Genomic DNA, 22,129 nt, shown 5'->3' on the forward strand with positions numbered 1-22,129 from the left:
TTTATTTATAAACCATTTTGTCTTTTTTTTCCTGCATTTGAAGGAGTCCTTTGGCTTATCTTGAATGAAGTGTCCAACAAGAAGTGAATCTTAGACAATTCCATTTCTGAAGACTGAGCCCTCTATGTATTTACATCAAGAAGGGGAAGTCGACTTTTATTATCAGATGACCTGAACTCCAATCTAATAGTTGACCAGGGGGTTGATAGGTCATTAATCCATCTGTTTAATTATTCAACAAAGTTGTTCAATATTGCCTGTGTGCCAGGCAGTCTTCTAGGCATTTTGGATGCACCTGAGACTTTTACACAGAAACCTCTGCCCTCGGAGAGCTTGCCATCTGGCAAGGGAAGATGAGCAATATAATTATAAGTAAGTAAATTATTTCATATTTTAGAAGGCAGTAAGTCCTATGGGAAAGTCATAAGATAAGAGGAATAGGAGGGGAGGTAGGGACAGTGGAGGCAGTGGGCAACGATGCAGCTTGCAGTTTTCAACAGGATGGTCAGGTTAGGCCTCATTGAGAAGGTAAATGTAGAGATGTAAGGAGGTAAGGGAGTTAGCCACATGAATAAAAGGGGGAAGACGGTTCTAGTAGAGTACTCAGTGCAAACAAGAGATGGGGAAGGTTTATATATTTTTACATAATTGAAAAATCAAAAGAATATTTCAGGACACATGACAATTATATGAAAATCAAATTTTGTGTCCCTAAATAAAGTGGTATTGGAACACAGCCACACCCATTTGCTTACTGGCTGCTCTGGTGCTATAAACGTAGAGCTGAATGGTTATGACAGAGACACATGGCTCACAGAGCCTAGAATATTTGCAAGAGTTCATAGGGTTTCAGAAATGCAGAAGTGGCAATGTCAACATTATAACCAGGCCAACGCATTATCAAGTCAGACAGCAAATCAAAGATACAGGTTGCTCTTTGAGGTTATTTTCACAACTTGCAACATTTTTTTAAAGCCTTAGCAGTTTTTACTAGACCCCTTTGTTCAAATTATTCTTCCGAAGACAACAGAACAAGTTGGTAACACATAGGTATATCTACAGAAGTCTCTATCGCATAGAAAGACAAGCTTGATATTCTAATGAATGCTATCAATTTAATGCCATTAAATCAGATCTTTTTTAACAAGTTGTAAATGCAGAGAGGTCTTTATTCTTCCTTGGGAGAGAACACCTCCTTCATCTCTTTCTGAGACTCTTCTGTTAATTATGAAGACTTGCGCCTTTTTTTTTTTTTTTTTTTTTAGGTCAGGCTCTGGAATTTCATGATTTCACATTAAAAGCATATGTGAGCCCATAAATTCCTTTGGGTGCTTGATCCAGGTTGGGTTAGGGTTTTGTCACTTATGCTTGAAATAGTCTTAACATGAGGACAGAGGCCAGAGAGAGTTAAAAGAAACAATCCAGAGCTGGTGGGACTCAGCATGGGATAAGCCGGGGATGGCTTAAAGGTGACCTCGGGAATGTCACATGTCAGAGAATTGAAGAATGGTGGATGCAGGCATAGAAACAGGAGCACTGGTACAAATGACCCAGCGGGGGAACATGAGAAATCAAGTTCTGGACCTACTGAGTTTGAGGTGATGGTTGATGTAAATGTGAAGGAAACCAGAATATGTCACCGCAAAATAAGTGTACCTCTTTGACATAAAAATTATTTTGAGCTGAAGGCAATTGAGAAGCAGCAAACCCAGAAAAAGCTCCCCTTTTTTGCCTAAAGGCAGGTTATAAATTCTCCTTTTACTAGAGGTAGACTCTAATCAGCCCAGAGATGCAACAGAGAAATCTGCAAACAAACCTTACACCATTAGTTTCCTCCCATGTATTTATCTTCCCTCCTTAGTTGGCCACCCTTGGAAGACTAAAACTGTCCTGTTATTTCTCTACAAATGTACTGTTCTCTGTCAAAAATGCTCTGTAGGGCTTCCCTGGTGGCGCAGTGGTTGAGAGTCCGCCTGCCGATGCAGGGGACACGGGTTCGTGCCCCGGTCCGGGAAGATCCCACGTGCCGCGGAGCGGCTGGGCCCGTGAGCCATGGCTGCTGAACCTGCGCGTCCGGAGCCTGTGCTCCACAACGGGAGAGGTCACAACAGTGAGAGGCCCGCGTACAGCAAAAAAAAAAAAAAAAAAAGCTCTGTAAGCTGGAATTCTAAGCTGCCATTTTGAGTTACTTTTGGTTTAGGTTCTCCTGCATGATGCATGCTGCATGTGTTAATAACTGGATTGGTTTTCTCTGGTTAATCTGTTTTTTTTGTTGTTGTTGTTACAGGGGTTTCAGCCAAGAACTCAGAGGGTAGAGGGAGAATTATGATGTTTCTTCGCTTACACCTGTGAACGCTCCTGAGATTCAGGAGTGAGCTTGAGTGAGTGGTCCAGGCTAGAGATGTCAGCTGAGGAGCCGTCAGTATAAAGCTGTAGTTGAACCGTGAGGATGGGCTCCCTGAGAAACCATGGAAAGAAAAGAGGGTGCTGGTGACTGCATACTAGGAAAACCCGGTATTCATAGTTAAGTGGGAGTAAGAGGAAAAGTCATGGAAAAGTGACTTTCATGAGAAAAATGGTTGGAAGGAGAAAGAAAACCAGGAATATGTCACATCCCAAAAGGCAGCGAGGAAAGGGTTTGGAGAGGCAACGTTGGGAGCAGGGCAATGGAGATCAACATTTGTGTCGACAGAATTTTGACGAAGCTTCCCCTAAACATTATAGAAGAGCCAATTCTGAATGCTTGAAAGCAGGTAATGAATAAGGCAGAGCTTATGATCTCATATATTAACATATAAATTTAAATAATTTGCTTTCCAGATCTCCTGTGGATACTGTTATTCCCTCTTTCCTCTCCTCGACACCCCAGTGAACTGTCAGGTAGATTTGCTAACTCTCTGAATCACCCACAAAGTCTTAGTCATTTCCCTTTTTTCTAATTTTTTTTTTTTTTTTTTTTTTTTTGTGGTACGCGGGCCTCTCACTGCTGTGGCCTCTCCCGTTGTGGAGCACAGGTTCCGGATGCGCAGGCTCAGCGGCCATGGTTAACGGGCCCAGCCACTCCGCGGCATGTGGGATCCTCCCGGACCGGGGCACGAACCCGTGTCCCCTGCATCAGCAGGCGGACTCTCAACCACTGCGTCACCAGGGAAGTCTCCTCTAATATTTTTAATTATTATTATTTTATTGAGGTGTAGTTGAACTACAATATTATGTTTCAGATGTACAACATAGTGATTCACAATTTTGAAAGATTATACTCCATTTATAGCTATTATTTAATATAGGCTATATTCTCTGTGATGTACACTATATCCCTGTAGCTTATTTATTTTATACATAGTAGTTTGTACCTTTTAGTCCCCTACCCCTATCTTGCCTTTCCCTTCTTCCCTCTCCCCACTGGTAACCACTGGTTTATTCTCTATGAGTCTGTTTCTGTTTTGTTATATTCACTAGTTTGTTTTATTTTTTTAGATTCCACATCTAAGTGATATCATACAATATTTGTCTGTCTCTGTCTGACTTATTTCACTAAGCATAGTACTGGCTAAATCGTCCTTTTTTCAAATTTCTGAGAACTGGTCTTTCTCCAGGATACTAGGAGTTGGGCAGGGGCTGCCACTACAGGGCTCCCTATTGTGTTGGGAAGTCAGGTTTCTCAAAGGCCCTTTGATCATCTTGTAAAGGGCATTGTCCTGACAAGTGGGCTCCAAATGCAGGCTTCACGTTGGAGCCAGACTTCCCAGGGTTCCTCTCTGCAAACCACAGCACTGGAGCTCAGCCTGCAGGCTGTAAAGAAGGGAGGAGATGGGGAACTCCTCCAGACTTGCCCTAATCCTACACTGGCTCTCAGATACGAGGTCATTTTATGTAAAATTTTATTTTGATGCAGGAACACAAGATTCTCTACCTTGTACTTCAAAGTCTCACAGAACTATTCTGTGCTCAAGTGACATGTAAACCCCAAGTAACTCACAGTGGGTCAATCTAGGAGGAAGTCAGACCTGGGTGAGGGTGGAGAGCATTCATTCATTCATTCATTCAGCAGATATTTATTGAGCATCTGTTCTGTATCATGCTAGATACTTGAGATATATTGATGATAAAGACAGATCTGATCTTTATCTTCATGGAACTTATGGCCCAACAAGGAGACAGAAAACAGCAACAAGGCAAAGGAGATAGAGACAAACAGAAAGGTCTCTGATTTAGACAGGGTAGTCAGAAGAGGCCTCTTGAAGATGGTGACCTTTGGGCTGAGTCATAAAGTATGAGCTGTTACTGGATGTCCAAATGAGAAAAAAGGCAGAGAAAATAGCATGAGCCAAAAATCTCTTTGGCAGGAAGGACATGATACTGTGGAACTGAAGACAGAGCAGGGTGGAGGAGGGCATGAGCAAGGTGGGTGGTGGGTATGTTTGTGTTAAGTGGGGAGGGAGTGATGGTAGGGAAAGGGCAGGTGATAAAGATTCTCTTCTCAGCCTACAATGAGGCAGGCTCCTCGGAGCCCTCTCCTCGACTAGGTCTTAAGCTTGATCTATAAAGACTTGAACAACCACTAACATATTTTCTAACAGCTCAAGGCCACATCCTTAAGATAACCCTAGCCCCCCCCACCTTAAAGTACCTACCTAAGAAAACTCAAGGCTGTCAAAAAATTTGCTGTCTGTTCTGGCTATGACCTGAGGATAAGGCCTCTGTCTCTCAGTCTCTATTGGAAGATAGTATCCTAACTTCCATAGTGGCCAGCCAGCAGACACAGCTAGTCTAATTGCACTTATACTAACTAGCGCTTTGTAATCTTGCACTTCCTTGGCAAATCCAGGTTGAATTCCGTTCATGGTGGACTCTTTCTTGTTGCAAAATGTATTGCTGATTAAAATCTGTCCTTACCACTTTAACTAGAGTCTGGCTGTGTTTATCTTTGACACAGGTCAGCAGGGCCTTGGAGGCCAAGAAATCTGGATTTTCTTCTAAGTGCAAAAGAAAGCCATTGATGGTATTAAACAGAGGGTGACAAGCTGTGACTTGGGCTTTATGATCCTCCTGGCTGCTGGGTGGGTGGAGAACAGAATGTAGCTGGTAAAGCATAAGAAACTGGGAGGCCTGTTAGGAGGCTGCTGCAGTGATTAGGGAACAGGGGCGAATTTCAGGGCAGGCTGTCTGGTATATTTTCATGTATATGAGAGGGGATTAGCTATTGCAAATTACCCTTTCCCCTCTTTTCAGCCATGTTTATGGATGATGGAGTGTCATCCCTATAAACTGTTTACCCTCATACCTCCTGTTTATTACTCAGCATTGCTGGAAGAGCTGGAGAGCCATTTGGATTTTTCCTTTATAGTAAAATACATTCTAAAGAGCAAGAGCACATTAGATAGAAAAGGAGAAATACAGCCCCTGTCAGTCAAGACATATTTCTCAGCTCTCCCATTTTGACGCTTAATTCAAACAGATTTTCCTATTTTCCAGTGAGATGCAGGCCCCAATTCCTCTCCTCGGCTCAGGAAAAGCTTTTTCTTTTAAAAAGCTCCCTGGAAAATATGGTAAATGTGCTACCACATTTGGGGTTTAATAATAAAGAGGAAAAATTTTGCTCTTCACTCTCATCCCCACTTAAACACTGTTTCTCTTTATTTTTCATGTTTGCTGCATCATTCTTACTTAGCTTTGGCTGATGAGAGCAGCGGCAGCAGCCTCCTGGGAATTCCATGTTCAGTGCCTAACATCCCATGCTGGGCACGGGTGTTAGCCTCCGGGACGGGCATTCTCTCTCATCCTCTCCTCTCCAGCTGTCATCACGAAATCTCCCCAATGGTGGTGTTGGAACCTGAGACCTGACCTCACTGGTCCCACTAATGACTATGCAGGAATAAATAATTTAGATTGATAATGATGGTTTGAGCTATTTCCCCAATGAACCCAACTTTCTGGCAGCCCTAGTCTTCAGAGTTCAGCAGAGTGTGTGTCTTTAAAAGTGCTGCCTTTTTCACACTCTTTCCTCACAGTCAGGAAGTATTTGGAATTTTTGTTTGTTTTTATAAATTTTATTTATTTATTTTCGGCTCTGTTGGGTCTTCGTTGCTGTGCGCAGGCTTTCTCCAATTGTGGCGAGCGGGGGCTACTCTTAGTTGCAGTGCGCGGGCTTCTCATGGCGGTGGCTTCTCTTGTTGCAGAGCACGGTCTCTAGAGTGCAGGCTCAGTAGTTGTGGTGCATGGGCTTAGTTCCTCCGCGGCATGTGGGATCTTCCTGGACCAGGGCCCAAACCTGTGTCCCCTGCATTGGCAGGCGGATTCTTAACCACTGCACCACCAGAGAAGCCCTGGAATTTTTTTTTTTTTGAAGTACAGATCTGCTTCTGACGATGGGCCTCTTTGATAGCGCTCATGGGAAATAAAGTAGGTGCTAGCCTGTCCAATCCAAGCATTGCTGGAGAAAGTGAAATAAAACAGTTCACAAATGTGAACCGAATTTCTGCTGAACCTCCTTTACACTTGTGGTAGAAGCTCAATCACAGTCAACTTACGATATGATGAGTCCATTATGATCTCGTTTCCAAGGGTTATGCCTGAATTTGGGGGACATTCAGAAATGCCAAGGAATGGGTGGTGGATCAGTGTCCTCACAGACCACCGCCTCCACCCCCAGTACCCCAGGATGTTCTCATTTCTGCCCAGTCTTTGGTTGTAGGTGCACAAGTCACTGCTGGCCCACTTCATGCCCACAGCCGTCTCTAGGTTCTCTGTGCTGTGCTGTCCTCAGTTGTTCTGGAACAACTCACTGCTCTTGCACCATCTAAGTGACAGAACTCCACTTCCATGGCCTCTGGGACCCAGGGGACTGCAGCGCTGATCCTCTGCTGGTGCCTGTTTAACTGAGTAACTCAGCCCCATCTGCCTATGTCAGACTGCAAACCAGTGGCCCACACGTGGTCCTCAGATATGTTTTGTTTCATCTGAACTACTAAAAAATTAAAATTAGATCCAACACTTAGAAGTCAGAAGATTTCACATATTTCAGATCCTCCTCCCATGCTTTCCTGTCTCCTTGCCTTCTCTGAGCCCACCAATAGACTTATATCACCTTTAAAAAGCCATCCCCTGAAATATGCCTCAAAATACCACTTCAAGCTTACTTTTTCCAGTTCTGCTTTACATTCGACACTGTATGGAGCTAGAGACTTGACATTCCCTGAACCCCAGTACTTCTTAAACTATTTGTGGCAAAGGACCAATTAAAAAATTTCCAATTGATTGCAATAGTAAAAAACAAAAGAGTTTAACAGTAAATAAAAAATGAAATAAAAGGACATAAACACAAGCTCAATTTTTTTAAAAGTATTAGTTTGAACAGAAAATTACTCCTTCAAGTTACTATATAAAATTTTTAAATGCTTACTACCAGTTTCTCTACTTAACTCATTGTGGATCAGTAGCAGTTGTAAGCACGGCCCTGAACAACTCCCAGATTTCTCTGCTTCCGTGCCTTTGCTTATGCTGTTCCTCCACCTTGAATGCTGTGCCCATTGCTGTCCACCCTCCCTGCCTTCCCTGGCCTTCAGTACCATGCTCATCTTCTCAAGACCTCCTGATCGTACAAGGTCCTTTCAAATGCCACCTCTGCTAGGAGGCCTCTTTCCTGCTCTTTGAGGCCCCATGGAACACAGATTGACTGTCATCCTTTGGGTGTTGTATTATGATCATGGTGTATTGGTGTCATTATACCCTCGCCTGATATTCCACTTCCTGAGCCTGAGGACTTTCTTTCCCATGGTACTAACACAGAGCCTTGTATCTGGTAAGCTGTCAACACATACTTGCTGATTTGATACTTCAGTTAAAAAAATAAAGATACCAGGACTTCCCTGGTGGATCAGTGGTTAAAAATCTGCCTGCCAAAGCAGGGGACATGGGTTCGGTCCCTGGTCCAGGAAGATCCCACATGCCGTGGAGCAACTAAGCCCATGTGCCACAACTACTGAGCCTGCGCTCTAGAGCCTCCGAGCCACAACTACTGAGCCCATGCACCTAGAGCCCATGCTCCACAACAAGAGAAGCTACCGCAATGAGAAGCCTGCGCACCGCAACAAAGAGTAGACCCCGCTCACCGCAACTAGAGAAAGCCTGCGTGCAGCAACGAAGACCCAGTGCAGCCAAAAATAAATAAAATAAAATTAATTAATTAAAAAACAAAAGACAACAACAAAAAAAACAAAAAACAAAGATGCCACTGGGTTGCTCATGTAGCATTAGTGGCAGAGGTGGGAACAAAACTCAGGCTTTTAGTTTCATTCTCAAGAATTCTCAAAAATATAGCCCTAAAACTTGAGATCTCTATTATAGAGCATCACAGAAAAATCTGATTAACAGAAGAAAACCATAGGTCTATTTATTATTGCCAAATGAAATTTGACAATCTGAATGTCTTACTGAATTTGAATGAAGGCTCAGGCACCTTGAGGAAGCACATGAAAAGGCCCTGGAATTAGAATCCACATGTTCTTTGACCTTGGTTCACGTTCACCCAAGATTTGGTCATTCCTGATTCTCTTTCCAGCTTAAAAAAAGGGGCAGGGGAGGGACTCCAGAGGACTGAGAAATCCAAAAGGGACATTACTAAGGGGGCTACTGGCAGGAGTTCATCCAGCCTCAGAGAGACTGTTCTTGGAAAAGAACACCCTGGAGAGCTGGAACAATGAAGGAACCAGGCAGCTTGGGAGGGATAGCGAGGTTGTGGAAAACCCTGCCTACCCTTTCAGGGCCTCTTTGAAGCTGAGGGAGGTCAGACTATTTCTAGTTTTTGAGGTTTTAGGTATGTTTTTAAAATCAAGGACCACCAAACCTTGCAAAAATTGTGGTATACATTAAATGTCTAATGTACAGCAAATTAACACTTTTTGCACACGTACACACACACACACACACACACACACATACACTCTCACAGATAAGAAGCCTGCATATGTAGCCTCGTGTGGAAATTTAGCTCAAAGTCTGTATGTAAGGCTGTTTGTGAGTATGAGGCCTGGGATGGGGGTTGAGGTTGGTGGTAGGAAGACTCACTTCTGATGGTTTGTGGCTGATTTCCCCTCCTTTCTGCCCCAAAGAGTTCAGATATTTGCCTCCTATTCTACCTTGGGAACCATTTGCAGCCATTTTCTCTCTCTATTCAAACATTCCCTGACCATCTCATTCATTCTTAGGGTTCGAATTGCCATGTTTGCCGACTGACAGATCTATACCCTCAGGTCTGGCCTCTCTCCTGAAGCCCAGATCCTTGTATCCAGTCTTTGTACCCAATGCCCACTGGACATTTCCATCCCTCTTGAAACCTCAAATTCAATGTTTCCAAAAATAAAGCCCACTCTCTCTTCCTTTTCCTTTCGTATTCCCCAATCTCTGATTCTGTGCTCCAGATCCAGTTGACCATGAAAAGGCCCAGCCTGGAACTCCCTCTCACCTTTCCCCTCCATTTCCCTTTGCCCAGTTCCTGCCTATGCAGCCCTAAGATGGCATTTCCCTCACTCCGGAGAGCTGCCGCTAACTCCTTGGAACAGGCTGGGCCCCTGGCCACACACTTTCATCCAACTGACCTGCTATTCTGTTTACTTACCACCATGGTCAGAAGTTAATTAATTGTGGACTTTTTCTTTTTATGACTGTTCCCACTGCTAGCAGATAAGCCCCCTGACTGTATGGATCGTTTCTACCTTGTTCACTGCTCTATTGCCAGGGTCTGGTATATGGTACCCGGAATGCTGTAGGCACTTAATAATTATGTATTGACCGACTGACTGAATAAATGAATCCTGTCTCTCCTCTGCTTAAAACACTTCAAGCTGGCAGTCTTAAAGTCCCATCCGTTCAGCATGGGATCTGAGGCCCTATATGTCCGAAGCCTGTCTACATTCCTTCCCACCCTCATTCTATTGGTTCTGTATAGTCTAGTGGGTAAGAGTTCAAGTTTTATAATCTGATGGCCTGGGTTCAGGGATCCCAGCTGTGCCACTTACTAATAATTTTCCTTGGAATATTACTAATAATTTTACTACTAATATTTTTTCTACTTACTAATAATTTTCCCTGGGAAAATTATTAAAGCTTTCTGTGCCTCAGTGTCCTGTCTTTTTTAAATTATTAATTAATTAATTTGTTGAAAAGTGTAAACAATCAAAATGACTTATAGGCAGGACTTGTATATATATATGTACACATGGGCCAGTGACCCGTGTGGAGGGCCTGGGTCATCCATAGGAGAGGAAGGAGGGCCCAGTGCAGGGCCATGGCACGAAGGAAGAAGCCCCTCTATTTCTGGGGGTGGAGGTTGTGTGGAAGGAACAGCGTTAGCAGAGGAGTATGTCCAGCTTTGCATATGAATATCCTGGGCACATTCTGCTGTTCTTACTTCTGCAATGCTCTATATGCTCTGGTTGTAGCTTTGCTCCTAATTTGGCTGTGATCTTGGGAAACAAATTCTTGAAACTTCAGTTCTCTCATCTATAAAACAGAGACCCAATCAACTGCCCTGACTGGGTTGATATTTATCTGCATTCCCTTCTATGGCAGAACTGACTGATTTGACCATGTTTGTTCTGACTGTGCAGTGTCCATGCCTTTCTATTTGTTAATTTTTGAATATCCACCCTGACCCGTAACTACATAGTATGTATAAATGTATGGTCACCTCCTTTTGATGTTCATATTTACTAAATATTAGTCATTTGCATACCACTTTCTGATTTACCCTGTATTCTCATTTTACCTACACTACTTTTTTGGCTAAGTATTTTTGTTTAAATTTGACTCACTTTTTGCTTATACCCACTTTAGCCTTGTTCTAAACCAGAATACTCTTAAAATCATGAATTTTATAGGCATGTAGTACTTTTTAAATACACACGAAAATATATACACAACTGTTTCAGTGTGTAACATTCCCCTATATACTGTCTACCATCATCTTGGGTAAAGGTATGCACACTACCCTTTGGGGATCTCATAGACCAGTGGTTCTCAAAGAGTGGTCCCTGGACCAGTAGCATCAGCATCCCCTGGGAACTCATTAGAAATGCACATTCTCCAGCCCCACCCCAGACATACTGAATCCGAGTCTCTGAGGGCGAGGCTAGCAATCTGTGTTTTGACAAGCCCTCCAGGCGATGTGCTCAAGGTTGAGAACAGCTGTTGGTGACCTTTCTGGGCTGTCATGAGCTGACGGCTTCTACACAGGAGTCCCTAACTCAGACCCTTTCCTAAGCCTTGGCTCAGCCCTGCCTCCTTCAGGGCTATTCATCAGTCCTTGTTCAACCACTGAGACTGGAACAACCATGAGAGCACACACCTGCTCTTCCTGCAGCTCACACAGCTGGATCCCCACAGAGGCAGCTTCTTTTGGTACAGTTTCCTTCCCATTTCTATTGTTTCCCAACCTTTCAAGCATTGAGCTGATCAACTTCAGAGGAAGGAATAGGTCAAATCCTCTTTTCCATAAAAGCTAATTACCTTCTCTGTCCTCCTCGTTCTGTCCTGTGAGATGTGGGAGTCCTTGTTCCTCTTTGACCCAGCTTGGTCCTCCATGTGGTTGATGGCCTTCTCACCACTGGGCAGGTGGCAGGAGGCCCCCAGATGTCCACAGATGCTCTAAGACACTTTCTTGTCCTTTGACAAGAGACTCCGTCCCTGGAGGGAGAAGTATAGGACCTTGTAAGGATCTGGCTTTGCTCAGCTCCTGACACTACAGCAGAGGTACCACTGTTTCCTTCAGGGTTTTTTCACTTCTGTTCTCCACTTGCACTCTCTTCTTTGCTGACTTCAGCTATTTTGTAGCTTCAGCTGTGAAGCCTAAACCTGTCTGTCCAATCACCTCTCAGAGAAGCTCTAATTCTGCATTTCCCAGGCTAGCCCCATCCTCTGTACCTCATAGCCAGCAACTGCAAAGCTGAACATATCACCTTTGTGGGGAAGGAGAAAACCTCTTGCCTCTAGCCTTCTAAATTCTCAACTGGGGCCCCGTTACAAAAGAGATTGATTAATGAGAGAAACACAAACAAATTTATTCACAGGTATACCTCGTGTATACGTATATGGGAGACACCCAGGAAAAAATGAGTAACTCTCCAAGAGGTGGCTTAGAATTCAGGCTGAAATACCATCTTCGCTAAAAACAAAAAACCGGTGTGGGGAAGGCCAGTCATGGGGGCAATAACCAGGAAAAGCACGGTGGTTTGTTACGCAGATTTAAGTCCCTGCCTTCTCCATGGATAAGAGTGTCTTGTGATTTAGGGTCACCCTTCTCTTCCTGGTACAGAGAGGGAGACACCCTTACAGATGGAGAGTTCCTTTATAAATATAAATTTCCCATATTAAAGGGCAACTTGTACTCTACTTTCAGAGCTTATCTGCTGTCTGCTGTTTTAAAAGACAATCAGCTCAAAATAATCCTTATACCAAAGGGGCACACTGTCTGTGATGAATCCACCTGTTCTCTTGCATTTCCCATCCCAGCTGACGGAACCAAAGTCTACTGTATCACCCAAGCTAGAAAACCTTCTCTCTTCCTCACTCCCACATTGAAGGGATCTTCGAGGCACCGTGATTCTACCTCTTCATCCTGAATCTTTCCTCCTCTCCATCCTGAAGCCACTTTCTTAGTGAAGGCCCTCAATATGTTATTGTTATTACAGCTTGCGGGCTGGAGTGGAATTCTAAATAACAAGTAAAATCATTCGCATATTTAGCACTTTGCTGCTAAAGCTTTTTCAGGGTCTCCTACCACCTCCAGGATCAAGTTCAACACCTTTGCAAATAAGGCCCTCAAGCACCCGGCCCCAGACTTCTTTTCCTGCCTTGATCCCAAAGCACACTGGACATGCTGGGAGCTTTCTGGCCTCCTGGTCTGGGAGACCTTTCCGAAGCCTCTCCTTTCCCACCATCCCTGGAATCCCAGCTCTCATGTCAACCCTGTGCAGGTTCCTTGACTTTTCCCTGCATCCAGCCAAGCCTGGGCCCTGTCCTCGGCACCATCAAGATCTCTTCAGTGAGGGCAGGGTTTCTGCAGAGGGGTGGTCTCTCACTCACCCTGGCTCCCGCAGGGCCCAATGCATATACTCCTGTGAAACCAGCACTCAGCAGCCTACAGAGATCAACCCTCTTCCTGACAGGTGCTGGGAAGGGGAAAGCTTTCCTTGACCCTCTTAGGGTCCCTGAATGGGTCTAAAAATTAAACTGACAAAGGCAGATTAACAGGAGAGAAGCATATGAATTAAAAAAATTTTTTACATGTACGTGAGATTCCTCACAAGAGAATGAAGACTCAAAGAAGTGACCAGAGCAGGAAGATTTTATATTTCTTAGACAAAGAAACAATACATTTGTGAAGAATTGACAAGACAAAGGAGTTTGGGCTAGGGATGGTTCAACTAGGCCAAGGCAGTCCTTATCTTCCTCAACCCTTATCTTCCTTAACAAGGATAAGTGTTAGTTTAATGAGGTTTGTTTACAGATTCCTCTGGTGCCATCTCTGGGCTGATAAGAGTCTATCTCCAGTAAAAGGAGAATTTATTTCCTGCCTTTAGGCAAAAAAAACGGAGAGCTTTTCCTGGGTTTGCTGCTTCTTAATTGCCTTCAGCTCAAAATAATTTTTATGTCAGAGAGGCATATTTTGGGGTGACATAGTCTGGTTTCTCTCACCAGCTCCCCTATAGCTGCAGGGTGCCCACATCCAAACACAAAGAGTTATTAACACAGTTCCATTCACCCCAAACAAATGTGGAAGTCCAGAGCAGGCCCAACATTTTGTCTGAAGTCACCAGGGCACTAAGCAAGCATGCCCACCTCCCATCCACGCTAGACCTCTTAGACAACACTGACCATCTTAAGAAGTGTGAATGAAAAATGCCACCCGCCATATCAGTAAATGAAGGATGTTGCAGCCATCAAGCCAATATAGCCGCCCCAAAAGTGATCCCTGAGGGGACTCAGGGTGGGAAAGAACAGGATAGTGGCCCTACATAGCTAAGGTGCATATCAAAGGAATGATTTCAGTGAGCCCAAGTTCTCACACGTTCCTATACATAGAAAAGTGCTAAATTCATTAACTTGAGGTATCTGTTTTGTTTTGTTTTGTTTGCGGTACGCAGGCCTCTCACTGTTGTGGCGTCTCCCGTTGCGGAGCACAGGCTCCGGACGCGCAGGCTCAGCGGCCATGGCTCACGGGCCCAGGCGCTCCGCGGCATGTGGGATCTTCCCGGACCAGGGCACGAACCCGTGTCCCCTGCATCGGCAGGCGGACTCTCAACCACTGCACCACCAGGGAAGCCCCTGGTTGTTTTTATATTAACAGTAATCTTTTGAAGTTCCAACTGCCTGGTCTTTGTTGCAAAAAATTATCCTGGCTTCTCCCTTACCTCTTTGGAGCAGTCCCTCAGAGCTATCTGAGAGGCTGCGTCCCGGGCTTAAGTCCTCAGTTTTGTCCGCCAAATAAAACATAATTCTTAACTTTTAGGTTATTCATTTTTTTCAGTCGACAGAACCTAGAACCCAAACTAGCATCCCTCCTAACCTCCACAGCTTCCTGTCTACATTATGTCACCTTAATTAGCATAACTTTACTAGTCCAGAGACTCTTACCTTGGAAAAGCAGGTTGCAAATCTTTGTTTCATTGTAGAAATTTCTGGCAGGTCTCAAGTCATCAGTAGACAGTCTGCATTCCTCGACTCTCCTTACCCTGTTGTATCCGCCAATCCTAATCTGTTATACCACAATCCTCTCCCAGTCCTAATCAAGCCTCTCTGATCTGCCTTAAACTAGACCTCAAAGTCTTAATAAATCAGACCTTGCCCTTCCCTTATCAAGACACTATCAGCCTTCCTTAGGGAGGCAAACAATGAACACAGCTTTGCCATAGTAACGGGTGATTTGAAAGCCAGCATTCATTCAACAAGGCTGGGTGTACTCTCCTGACTAACTAGGGATTGTTAGTTTGCATTCAACGAGAGTTTTGTTCCCTCATCAAGTTCAACGATGAATAAGTTCTATATCTTCAGATGCTAACGCCCATGTACTGTGAAAAACTTGGCCAGGCATGGAGACAGTAACCAAAATGCTTTTGTCTCTAGATCAAAACCCGCCTCTGGCTTCTTCCTGGCATCAAAACCCACCTGCAGCTGTAAACGTGATGATAAGGTGCCTTCTGAGAACTGACCAGCAGAGGGTGCTCTTGAGAAAGAAGAATCCTTTGGAAGCTTCTTCCTGTCAGGGACTGGAAAATTCCCACACAGGAGGCACCACTTAATTTTAATTATTGTAATTTATGGTGAATGCAAGCAGAGCTTCCTCAGGACATAAACCAGAACAGCCACGGAGTGATAGAGGTGCCAAAGGTGGGAAACCCAGCAGAAGAACCTACCCAAAGTGGTACTCAGATGAGAATTTGAAGCCTCCAGTAGGGTTTTGCCTTCTTAAAGATTCCTGCAATAACAGGATTTTGTCCCAAGTAATTCTGAAACCTGCCACATTTAGGTCATGCCACGCTGAAGTCCTTTGGAACTACTTACTCTGGGTTCCTGAGAAATTATTCTCAAGATTCAAGCAGAAAGTCACTCGGAGACAAGAGTTGGCAAACTTTTTCTGGTACTAATAAGGATTTTCACTTTTGTAGGCCATATAGTTTCTGTCACAACTTCTCAAATCTGCTGTTGTAGCTCAAAAGCCGGTACAGAAAATACAAAATGAGTGGGCGTGGCTGTATTCTAATGAAACCTAATTTAGGGACCCTGAAATTTGGATTTTATATAATTTTCACAGGTCACAGTTTTTCTTTTGTTTTTTTCAACCGTTTAAAAATGCAAAAAATATTTTTAGCTTATAGGCCATACAAAACCCAGCCGGGTTTATCCCATGGACTGCGGTTTGCCAACTCCCACTCTAAGCCATCTCTCGACACAAACTTTTAACTCCATCTGTAATTTCTATATCTCTTTGAGAGAATATCCTTGTAAATTTTTCTCTCTGGGACCATCTAGAAATATTCAGCCTCCAAGAAAGATGAAGGAACCAAACATCTCTTTGAGGTCCTGCTATGTCTATTACTGAGCAAAGAGCTGTTGAAAATTCAGAAGTTATTAAAAACACACGATTCTCAAGGATCACCACAACTACTTTTTCTGGTGTGAAATGGATTGTAAGAGCCTTTTGAGAGCAGGGTACACACCAAGTTCATCTTTTTCTTACTCAGTTTAGCTCAGTGCTTGGCATCCAAGGGGAGCTCAGTTGTAGGGAAAAACCTGTGCTTCAGGGGAAAGTACACTCCTCTGAGTTATTCAGTTCTGGTTCCTGGGGGGCTCTATCCCTTTCCTTGCCTTTGAGCTACTGTATGACTCTGTGAGTTGTAGATAACTGATAGCACTGTGAAATAGCTCTTGGTTAGACAAGAAACTACGTTCTGTCTAGTGAAGTTTCAATTCGCTTCTCTTCGACTTTGTGAAAGAGGCTAGTTTTACATCCATTTGCAAATCCACTTCAGTATTCCTCATCTGTAAATGTCTCTGCTGTTTGACCTTTGCTTTGTACCTATTGTAACACTTGCCTGGTTTCCTTATCAACAATGAGTTAAATCAAATCTTTGACATGTGTTTATTTTACACCTGTGGGAGAGTCATGATTCTACCTTTTTTTTTTTTTTTTTTTTGGTGGAAAATTATCTCCTAACACGCTGTTTAATTGTGAAATTGAATTCAGGAATGTTTTCCTAGAAGACATTTGAACAGCATCCAAGGGGACAACCTAAAACACTTCTATCTCCCCCTTTTGAATCAAATCATCTTCTCTCCTCAAATTCTACTCATGCCTCTGCCACAAAATAGCTGCATGATTTTAAATGAGCTTAAATTTTCCCACCTGCCAAAGAAGGGGTTGGACTAGAAAACTATTGATAAGGCAGCATTTCTCACACTTTATGGTCTAAGGACTCATTTTCACTTTTAAAAATTATTGATAACCTCCTTGAGTTATGAAGACTTTTGTTTAGGTGGATTGTATCTATTCTATTTACCATATTAGTAATTAAAACTGAAAATTTTTCTTAACATATGCATCTATTAATTCATTGAAAATAACAATAACAACCCCATTACACGTTAACATATATAACTATGTTGTCCAAAACAAAAAATGTATATAATGAGAAGAGTGGCTTTGTTTTACAATTTTGCAAATCTTTTTAGTGATCAGCTTAATAGAAGACTGCTGAATTCTCACGTGTGTTTGCATTCAATCTGTTGTGACATCGATATCATTGTAGCCTCTCAAATCTCCACTCTACACACTCATGAATGAAAGTAGAAGAGGCAACTAACATCCTAGTATTATTATAAAAATAATTTTGACCTAGCAGACCCCCTGAAAGGATCTCAGGGACCCTTAGGAATTCCCGGAACACTCTTTGAGACCTGCTGTTGTAAAGTAAATTGGAGATAACCTGCAGGTGGGAGTAGTGATTTTTTTGGTGATGGGATGTACCAGTACCTCATGCTGACCCCTTTCTTAGGGTGCCAGTTTGCTTTTGCAGGCGTTCTGGAGCAGTAAGCTTTTCCTCCCGTGTGCGTGCGGATGCCAGTGCAGCAACATCTGTTGATCTGTGCTGGGATTCTGCATTCCGAGGTTGAGTGGGATACTGCATATTCTTGGAGTAGGGACAGGAAATGGGTTGGGGGTGGGGGAAGGAAATGAGCACCATTCTCATCCTTTCCCAAAGATGGACTGGGTGAGACCTTGAAGCTACATTTGCAAGAGCCTTTTTCCTGGGCTTCTTCCCTGACCCTTTTCTCCAGTGAAACCCCTGGAAGCCTCCACTGCCACTCAGACCCTGCTTTTGACCCTTGGAGGGTTACTGGGCTCTGAGATCATAGGGGAGCAGTTGCTAGAATGGGAAGGGATTTTCCCCTCCTGAAAGTCCTGAAGGAAAAGAAACACCCCCACCGTCCCTGTTAAAATCACCCTTCTTGGTTTTCCTTGTGCAGGCTTCTCGATACCAGGATATATTTTCTGTGCCAGGTGAATACTTTCTAGGTACAAAATGACTACAGTGAAGAAAAGCTAAATATTGACAATAAAGAGTTCACTGATTTCTTCATTCCAGAGAAGTGATTCAGAGGCTTGAAGTTTACAAACAATCTGCTTATTCTATAGATAAGAGCAGATTCAGAATTTTTTTAATCACCTCCCTCTGATGCACTTGCATTCTAATTTATATTATAAGAGTAACTGGGAGTTAAGTTTTAGAATCAAAGCAGATTTAGGTACATGTCCTCGATTTTCCATTTAATAGCAGTGGGAACTTGGGGAAATGTCAGACGTTCTAAGTTTCAAACTCCTCATCTATAAAATGGGGGTGAATTCATTTGAGTCCCCTGATGCAGAGCCTGAATCAAGGACTTGGATGCAGGTAATTCATTGGGGCTGGTGGTGAGAGTGATCTCAGAAAGCAGAAATGTAGGAGGAAAGAAAATGAAACAGATAAGGAGGAAAAAACCAATATGATATATTATTGGCCTGGTTTCTATTCTGGTCAATTAAGACTCAGGGCTGCCAGAGACCATCCGAGAAATCCTACAAAACGCACCCCTAAATCAGACTCTGCAAGGTGGGCACCTCATCCCTCATTGGCTGAGGATTGTCCCTGAGGGTATTCATTCTCCCCTCCCTGCCCCCCTCTGGGCAAGAATGAGTCTCTGCTGCAGCTATGGCTGAAATCAGAAGTGGGTCACCAGATGTGACATGAGGCAACAAAGATGTTTGCTACACGACAGCACTAACATCCATGTCATAGAGTTATTGTGAGAATTAAATGCAATGACGTCTATGCAATGTTTAGCATCATGCTTGGCACATAGTTAAGTGCTTAATAAGTGTTCACTTTACTGTTGCTGCTGCTGCTGTTATTATTATCATCATCATGATTATTATCACTGTACTTTCTTGAATGAGAGAGACAGGGGTAAGTTTATGGTTTAGAGGACTCTAGGAATGATCATAATCTACAGCCTATCTCTTTCCTACCATGATTTACCATGACCTATGGCCAGTTGTTATGATTATTGTGGATGATTACAGTATTTTTACTTTCTCCCTCGGTGTGTGTATGTGTGTGTGTGTTGTCCAAATTTGGGTACAAGGAGAAGGCATATTCTGTCAGTTGTGTGGGGTGGAAAAAAGTTGCTAACCATTGCTCTGGAGCAGCACTTGCCAATAGAACTTCCTGAGTGAGGGGAATGCCCTATGTCTCTGCCGTCCAATACACTAGTCACTGGCTGCACATGGCTACTGGACACTTGAACTATGGTTAGTGTGGCAGAGGAATGGAAGTTTTAATTTTATTCAGTACTAGTTAATTTGAATCTAAATTTTAAAAGCCACATGGAAACAACAAGGACCTACTGTGTATCACAGGGAACCATACTCAGTATCTTGTAATAACCTACAGTGGAAAAGAAACTGAAAAAGAATATATATATATATATATATATATATATATATATATATATATATATATGTATATGTATAACCAAATCACTTTGCTCTACACTTGAAACTAACACAACGTTGTAAATCAACTATACTTCAATTTTTTTAAAAAGCCACATGTAGACACAGTGGAGGGCAATTAGAGAAAGTGTTCTCAGTGCAGAGTGGAATGGACCCCTCCCTGGGGCTAAAATTAAGGTGATGCAGTTAGCAGTGTTTCCTCTGGCCCCTGGGCCCACAGGGGCCCCCAAATCTCACTTCCAGGTTGGAAAGTGGTGGTATTTTCTAGACCAAGGGGCTGCTAGCTAAAGAGAATGAAGTCATGGGGGCATGGAGCTGGCACCAGTTAGAGAGGAGAGGCCACAGGCACCCTGCGACTTGGTCCATCATTCTGTGCACAGAGCCGACTGCTGACCATCGGGGGTGGGACCTACTGTGGGACCAACGGTTGGGGGTGGAGCTTCATTCTCAGGCTCACAAGACGGCTTTTATAGTTATGCCTCTTCCTTGTCTCATTTCTCTGCAGGCATTTGCCCTGTGCTCAATCCATCAATGATCAGTGCTGAGTACCTCCTGTGTCCTCAGGTGCTGTGCTACACACGGAGGAGGATTAAAGAAAGGCCTGCTCACCTGGTGTTCTCTGCTCCCTAGAAAATGACAGTTTACCCTGGGAGACAAGATTCTCATATAAGAAGCCATTAACTCCAACGTCACCTCCTCTGGCTGGCGATCCACCTCTGCCCTCCTCCCCTCGGCTTCCTGTGTCCTAGAACTTCTCACCGTGACTGATAATTACTGTTTACTTGCATACTTCCTCCCCTAAACCAGGAGCTCCACAAAGACAGGGCCCATGGTGTCTACCTTAGCACAATGCCTCACACTCAGTCAGATACTAGATTTTTTGGTGCCGATGACAAGGGCAACAGCAGTTGAGCGAGGAAAGAGATGAGTATTCCCTGAAGTCATTCACAGACAGCATGGAATTCAGACTGGGCTTGAAACCGAGCGAGGTTTGTTTACTTGAGGAGCTGAGTAATGGCATTCCCGAGGGGGTAACATCATAGGCAAAGGCATGGAGGTAGGGTTGAAGATCTTACATTTACAGGAGACAGGATGAATCAGAGGAGAGTTTAGAAAACAAAGTAGGAATAATCAGGTGGATTTGACCCACCAGGGCCTTGCCAGCCAGTCAGCTGCATGTGGACCTGATGGGTTGATAAGAGCTCTGTGAGCCAGATTACTCTGGGTGGCTGCATGTGGGGAGGTCTGAGTTACATCAGTGAGTCAGGCAGGATGTGGTTGGCACCAGTTATTTTTGCCTTTAACCTTCAATCTCTGATCCTCTAGTGCAAGTACTTCAATTTCCTTGGAACCACTGTTCTGCCTGTGTGGCAGAGTGATCTCTATGCCCAGGTTCAGGGATGGGTGGGCACATGAACCAGATCTAGCCAATAAGAGTCTTAGGAAGTGTTTCGGGGATACAGCCAGGGACTTTTGCTGGAGCTGCCATATCTTTCTTCTGTGATGACTAAACTGGTGGGATGTAAGCCTGGAGCTACAGATACCATCCTGATGCTGCAGGGGAAGAGTCTGTCTGAGAATTAAACCAGCACAAAAGAAAGTAGAGCCAAGGAAATGAGAGAGACATCTGATGACATCATCTGAGCACCTGGATCCAGCTGAGGCTGAATTTGGGATCTGTTTCTGAGCTCTTCGGTTATTAGCCAGTTTCAGCTAGATTTCTGCCACTTACACCCAGAGGACTCCTGATTAATGAATGCTTAGGGGTAAGTGGCATGACAGAGTGGGAGGAGATGAGAGAGTGGCTACACCAGTGGGTGGACATGAGGCATTAAGGGTCTGAACCACAGAGCCCTGGGGTAGAGAGAAAAGGCAGTGAGTCAAAAGGCAAGAAGGAATGATCTAGATTCTTCCTCTCTTCGAAAGTTTTGTGAGCAGGGTCTAGTGATTCTTTATCACCTCTTCCTTCACGATGCACTTTACCTACTCTCTTTCATTTGGCTTAGACAACTGTGTGAGGCAAGTGAATCAGGTACACTGTCCCCATTTTATAGCATGGAGAAGTTAAAGGACTTGGCCAAGGTCACATGGAACCCTGGGGCCTTGTTCCTGTTCTCCAGCTCATGCTGGCTGGGCTCTTGCTTGCCTACAGTATGAACTGAGGTCACCGGGCACCATCTTTCTGTCACCTTGGTGTGGAGGTACACCCCGCCTCTGGGCTTCTTTTATTATGGACATGGAGAAGCAGTAGGAGTTCTTACTGAGGAAGGCCCGGGAGCCCGTGACCCCCTTCATTAAAAATAAATTCTGCCTGAGTCTCCTGGTTCTAAATAGAAGAGAATGTAGATTTGGGGCAGAACCAAAGGGAAAGGGATTTCCCTTGGCAAATTATTTGCAATTTGTGGATTGGAGCTGACCCAGCTCCAATTCCCACGTCATTGTGCTGTGTAAAATGTGAGCAGCTTATTAAAGAACCAGAGCTGGAAGCAATCCTCCCCCGGGGGCTCAACAGAACAGGAGCAGAGTTAAAACCCACCAGCTTCCTCCTCTCTGCGTCTCACGTCTGGGAGCTGCCGAGATTCT

This window comes from Mesoplodon densirostris, chromosome 4, assembly GCF_025265405.1.
Source record: "Mesoplodon densirostris isolate mMesDen1 chromosome 4, mMesDen1 primary haplotype, whole genome shotgun sequence".
Classification (NCBI taxonomy): domain Eukaryota; kingdom Metazoa; phylum Chordata; class Mammalia; order Artiodactyla; family Ziphiidae; genus Mesoplodon; species Mesoplodon densirostris.